The 6,818-nt window shown below is 43.4% G+C and overlaps 1 non-coding gene across 1 annotated transcript; it reads right to left on the bottom strand.

Annotated features, from left to right (window-relative positions):
* Positions 1-772: 772 nt before the first annotated feature.
* On the bottom strand, positions 773-877 carry LOC132660455 (U6 spliceosomal RNA). Its single transcript, XR_009601803.2, has one exon. It is a non-coding gene; the product is annotated as a U6 spliceosomal RNA (small nuclear RNA).
* Positions 878-6,818: the final 5,941 nt, after the last annotated feature.

Below are 6,818 nucleotides of genomic sequence, written 5' to 3'. Positions count from 1 at the left end.
CCTACTCCACCTTCAAGAGTCCTCTCTAATATCAGCTTCACCATGAGGCCTCTTTTCTGTAAGCCAGAATTCATCGCTGCCTCCTGAGGGCCATTATAGCCTTGTGTTCTTAGGTCTTGTGGACGCTTCACAAATTCTCTGCCATCACGTTGTGTACCTGTCTGAATTTCCCTGCCTAGACTGGAAACAGGCTTTGGACCTGTCTATAACCAGCTCCTCGGGCAGTGCTTAGCACACAGTGGGCATCAAAGACCGACGACTGAATGCGTGAGCGAGAGAATGTCGAATATTAGTTTTCCAAAACTATATGTGTTTTTCGATGAAGCGCAGTAAAAAACCAGCGCATTGGTTCATGTCAGGAAGTAAAGAGGCACTTTTGAAGACATTGAAACATCAAAGCCTAGAGCAATCAGAATTATGGTCACTCTGTTAAAGTTATAACGGGTTTTGATCGGCCCTGTTTAACATGAGGGCATTGACAGAGCAAAACCACAGTCCTATAGCTCTCAGAAACAGAAATGTGTGGCTTGGGTAATACACAGATAGAACAACTGGCATTTTTATCAATGTACTTACTCACCAAAAGACCCTTCAAGGGTGCTGGGCCCCTCCTCAGTTCTAGAGAATGACATTAGTCAGTCATGGTAAGTTCCACTATTCTTTCCGGTGGTTGGTTCATGAAAAGTCAGGCCACAGAGTTCTGGCCAATGAGGCGTGAGAGAAGCGTCTTGGGAGCCTCATGGAAAAATTTTTCTCATTCTTTTTCTCTGTTTTTCATAGAGAATGCTTCACAAATTTGGATGCCATCCTCCCTCAGGGTCCATGCTAATCTTCTCCGCATAGTTCCGGTTTTAGCATATGCATTGCGGAAGCAAGCACTAGTTTTCCTCACTCTTAACAAGGGTCCATGAAAGGGGCTTCTTTCTAATATTCTTAGATATGTGTCAAGCTGTGATGCCTGGAGCTATGATAGCCCTATTGTGACCAGGAGGTGACAAGCCTGAGGAGAATAGCCAACGTAGTGAAAATGGCAGAAGAGAAAGGTAGAAAGATCAGGATCCCTGGTGGCAATGTTAAGCCACTGAATTAAGTCACCCTACAAGGGCCCTATCTCTAGACTTCTTTTTTTTTTTTTTTTTTGCTGCTTTTTTTATTTTTTATTTTATTTTTTTTTAAGTTTATTGATTTTTCACAGAGACAGAGTGCAAGCACGAGCTGGGGAGGTGCAGAGAGAGAGAGGGAGACACAGAATCGGAAGCAGGCTCCGAGCTGTCAGCACAGAGCCTGATGCGGGGCTCGAACTCACGAACCGTGAGATCATGACCTGGACCGAAGTCGGACGCTTAACCGACTGAGCCACCCAGGCGCCCCTACTGCTTTTTTTATATAAGACAACAGATGAAGTTCCTATCCTTATGTGTTTTATCCTCAACAACCTGCAGCTGAATGCATCCTGAGAGAAACAGCTGATGACCAGATTAAAAGACGAGCTTTTCTAGCATTACAGGTTACCCTGACCTCATACTTTACTGTGAGGCCACTGTTAAAATATGTTGTACATCTGCTACCGACTTTTAAAAATGAAAATGCCCAGACAAATAAGCAATCATAGCAAGTGCAGACTTCTTTATACAAGATAGGTTTATTTTTTTTAAATGAGCTCACTTGAATATTTGATTCCGTTTCTATTACCTCTCCAAAATGCCCACCAGCGTTTACAGCTTCCAGATTCCAGACTCCACCTACTCCCGTGACTGATGAAAGAGGATTTCTTAGCACTCTTGCTTTGTGCAGAACATGAGCTGAAGACATTTCCACGTCAACTTTCCTCTTGAAATATGTTCCAGGAAGAATGTGGCAAGTTTCTTGGGTTATTCTCATTTGCATAGACTTCAGACCAACTTCAGAAGAGTGCATTTAATAATCCAAACTTATTTATGACTGCAAGAATAACGGCAATGAGAATAATGACTCGGATTTTAGTGACCATGTACTGAAATCTTATAACGTGCGGGGGATTCCAGGACGGTAGTATAATGTAATGATTGAGAACAAGGGCTTTGGTCTCAAGCAGATGTGGTTTGTGGCCTTGAAAGGTATTTGGGCATTTTCTGGGCAAAATAGGAGTACATGTTCCTATTTTCATTCCAAGGGTCAACGTCAGAGTCCTCAGGAAGAACCTGGGGGCTCCTTTCCTTTCGCTCTGAGTTTCTACGTGGAGGAACGTCTATCAGCGGAAAGCTTCTTGCCCCACACCCTATTTCTCTCTAGGTGAGTGATCTGCCTGAACTTGAGATAAAAAGTAGGTCACGGTTGACTCAGCCTCTTCCATCCTTCTTTTGGTTGGCGATCTGCCCCCCAAATTTAATGGGGCCCGTGGCAGACCGGCAGGACCTGTCACGGTGGATCAGCCTGTATGATTCAGCCTAGATTTTGTTAGTAATCAAGCTGACATCTTTATCTCCGCATATCTGACTTCTGGGTGGCTCTTGAAAGACGATCTGAACTCCCAGAAGCAGGGAGCTGCTATACCAGAGGCTCTGTGAAACACCATTTGGCCCTGCTGCTTTGTCCCACACTGCATGGCGGACGGAGGGGCATAAATCTTAACCGTGTACAAAATCCCTTGTTCCAGTCTCGTTCAGCCAAAAGCTCTCATACGTACTGACACCTAGAAGCCCTGCTTTTCTGTTCACTAGGCGGGGTCAGAAAAAGGAATGGCCACCGGTCTCTGGCAACCTCTTCAAATGCCTACCAGGTAGGGAACTTCTCACGCCTGTTCGAAATGCAGTGACATTGACCTGTGGAAGCCAGGCTGAGTTCTCCAAAGTCCTCATGGCACCAAGTGCAGCTGGTTCTGCCAGGTTTCCTAAAACAGGCGTAGGGTTGTTCCATGGAACCCGCCACAAGTGGCGACATCAGAGCACTGACCTCCGTAACTGTAACAGCAGGGACATTCCCAAGTGGGCAAAAAGGGGAAAATACATAAAAGGACGATTAATGAACGCATATGAAACATGCTAGTCATATCCGCAAACACTAGGGGCAGACATTTATCTGCTCTGCAGGTTAAGAACTAGAATCGGGGCAAGTTAGGTTATTGTTAATGTGAGCCCAGTTTGATTCATGGGGTGGTGAGGAGAGAGGAAAAATGGATCGTAGTAAAAATTGTCATGCTGAAGTTTTGGTGTCCTAATTCTGTGTATGCATTCGATTTGGGAACCTTATTATGAGTTTTTGTGCTTAGATTTGAACAACATGTTGATTTTCTTCCTATTACTGTAGTGTACTTCAAATGATAGCCCTAGAGCATCAGGGACTGTGCCTCTGGCCTGCGGCCGAGTCCTGTAGAAGGAATTGTTTGGATCCTGGGCCTTGAGGATGGTTCTGACCCAGTTCCTGGGGCTCAGGCCGCCATGCTTTTTGTACGGGAAGCCAGGTCTCCCAAGCATGCCTGTCATCACAGCCACCAAGACGGGTGCCATTATACCTGCCATCATGCGCCACCATCAGCAGGAGGGAGGGCGGTTATGAGCGAAGGTCCAAGAGACTTCCAACCTGGAGGAGGGAGACAAGCTTGAACCAGCATATCCAGCAACACGGTAGGTGTATGGGGGTACAAGCAGGAGGTCAGGTACGGTAAAGACGTGTCTCAGAAAAAAGAATGGGTCTATGGTCCCGGAATAAATGATACATGTACATCCGTTCACGTGTATGTATTTGGATGATAAATTGTAGGGCAACCCTAGTCTGGGAAAGGGTGATTTATTCCCCCTGAAACCTGGAAAAAAAACCCATCAGTGGCATCTTAGGGGTGAAGCTTATTAGTGTACAAGTAACTATTTGTGAGTTACCTGCAGTCTGGGCCTGTGGCTTGCCTTCTGCGCCAGACATTGATGTGTGTGTGTGTGTGCGTGTGTGTGTGTGAGTGTGTGTGAGAGAGATGGAGAGACAGCATGAAAATTCAATGAATATGCAAATTGAATAAGGCCACCAATTAGCTAAATTGCTAAAATAACTAAAACTGTTACATAACTAAAGTAATTTTCTTTTTAAAAAAAACATTCTGAATGGCAATAGGCTTTGTCAGGAGGTTTCAGGTACACTAACAGGAAAAAAAAAAAAGTGATTTTCCAAATAACCTTGAAAGACAATTGGTCTTTAAAAAAAGCCCTTGGGTCCTCAGTGTCCTCATTCACTCCAGGATAATGACATGGGGATTCATTTGTTGAAAACCTCCAAGAAGCTTCTGGGAAAAAGATGCACTGTAAGCGCAAAGTCGTGGTGCTCTGACCCCAATACGGAAGGAACCTGAGGGAGGAAGGAAGTGCAAGACTTATTTGCAGATTGCAGGTGGGTTGGGAGATGAGGCTTACAAGAGCAGAAAGCGGCCATGTTGGTAGCTTTCTGTGAGCTGATCTCTAATAATGAAAAACCCACACATTTGAGGGTTTTAAGTTCGTCATCGTGACAATGAGTAGATTCAGGCTCAGAGACAAGGAGATTGGTAACAAGGACGCTGTCCCCTTACCTGAAGCATCTACTGAGAGACTCTGACCTTCTTGCATAGGACAGGCCTTGGGCCCACGTGTGCAGGTGGACCGTTCATTTTGTGTGGTTTTAGCAGCGCCTGAAGACCGCTAAGTCTTTCAAGGAGTTCTTTCATGAGAGAAGAATTTCACACTATACAGGAGCAGGCGATTGAACCGAAACACAATTAGCTAGTCGATGAGCCAGCATTCTAATTCAGAGGATCGCAAATGATTGTAAAATGGGCACACCCAATTTTAAAGTGAATAGGTTTTAATTAGTTCAAAGCAGGAGAATGCAAAGGTACTGAAAAAAAATCTAAGAAAGAGGAGCTTGACAAAAGGAAGTAGAAGTTTTACTTCACAATTTTGCTTAGAACTAGCTCTGTTTGTCGTTTTTCCAAAGTATTGCCTCCAACTATTCGGGAAAAGATAATGTGGCAAATGAAGACAGTCGTTCGTAACACTGTGTTTTATTGAGCGAAAGTGTTTTTAACTAAAGTATTAATGGCTTACTAAAGCATTGTGTCTTAAACTTTAAGGGGGGAGCTGGGTAGAAGTGCCTTGCGTGAACTGCTATAGATGATGTTTCTTTATTTGCTCTAAGGGGCTTCGGTTGCACTCAGCTTATATTACTACCAACTCACAAGAATACTGACAATTTCTTTTTCTTTTTTCTTAAAGTTTATTTATTTATTTTGAGAGAGACTGTGCATGAGTAGGGGAGGGGCAGAGAGAGAGGGAGAGAGAGAGAATCCCAGGCAGGCTCCATGCTGTCAGCACAGAGCCTAACTTGGGGCTCCGTCCCATGAATTGTGAGATGGTGACCTGAGCTGAAATCAAGAGTCGGTTGCTCAACCAACTGAACCACCCAGGCGCCCCTCTATTTCTTTGGAGTGTATAACTCTTTTTGACAAAGAGAGATATGTGACTCTGAATTCTGTATGAAAGAGCAGCATAGATTTAAGGAAATAATAGAAAATTTAAAAAATTGAAATCCAAATTTTGTTGAAAAGATGTCTAGCTTTATTAAGATGTGCGTTTTCTTTTTTAGAAAGAAACTATAACTAATAAAATATAAATGGATTTTTCTCGAGGGAAGGAGTTGCAAATTCTAAAAATCTTATTTCTGCAGTTAATTTCTTACCTCAAATTATTATTACACACTTGGCCATGGAGGCTTTGCATTCCGATCAATGAGGATTTACTTTCCTTTGAGAATAGCTAACACACTTCACTGCCCCAGTAACCTTCCCACGACATTCTCCTACACAAAATATTGTAGATAAAAAGAGCTTCAACTGAATGAAGCCCATCTGTAGCTCATTCACAACTAAAAATGGGGAGATTAACATGTTCCTTATTCATGAAACAAGGGAAAAGGCAAAACCAGAAACTTGTGTGTTCAGTATAAGGTCCCTTTTTTTATTTTCAATTCCATTTCTTTAAAAGAAATTTCTTTTTTAGCATTTATTCATTTTTGAGAGACAGAGAGAAACAGAACATGAGTGGGGGAGGAGCAGAGAGAGAGGGAGACACAGAATCCAAAGCAGGCTTCCAGGCTCAGAGCCGTCAGCACAGAGCCCGACGCGGGGCTCGAACTCAAGAGCTGTGAGATCATGACCTGAGCCAAAGTCAGACGCTCAACCGACTGAGCCACCCAGGTGCCCCCTCAATTCCATTTGTATAGATAGAACACGTATAATTTCCTTACATATAGCTTTTAAAACAATCCACTATAAATATAAGTTAGCATATTTTTCTCTGTTTGTACTGGTAAGCCTGGAGAAAGACAGTAAAGATGACTTCTAGCTTTTGTATCTGAACAGAGTTTGCAAGACAATTTAGGGAATACGCTTGACGTGCGCCCAGAAATTTTTTCCCTGGCTTGCTAGCCCAGGCGGGGATGCCCACAGTTGGGGCAGAGCCTGGCTCACTGCTCACCAAACTCATTTCTTCTTCTTGGGAAAATAGGAATGTGCCCAAGCCAATAAATGGTGGTTGCAACCCCCATGGGGTTATTTAAACTACTTGTAATTAAATAAAATTTAAAAATCAATTCTTTAGTTGTACTAGCCAGATTTCCAGTGCTCCAGAGCCACGCATGGCGGGTGTCCACCATTTTGTACGGTGCGGAAGCAGAATATTTGTATCATTGCGGAAACTACTGGGCAATACTGAACTAGATCCCATTTCAGTCTCCTTTCTAGTTATTGAGCTCTAGTCAATGAAATGTGAGAAGTGATGTGTACCTGACCTTCAAAACTCCTAATCGATTTATGCACTGTC

Source organism: Panthera onca, chromosome B4 (assembly GCF_046562875.1).
Source record: "Panthera onca isolate mPanOnc1 chromosome B4, mPanOnc1 haplotype 2, whole genome shotgun sequence".
Taxonomy (NCBI): domain Eukaryota; kingdom Metazoa; phylum Chordata; class Mammalia; order Carnivora; family Felidae; genus Panthera; species Panthera onca.
This window is presented reverse-complemented; position numbering and strand designations above follow the sequence as displayed.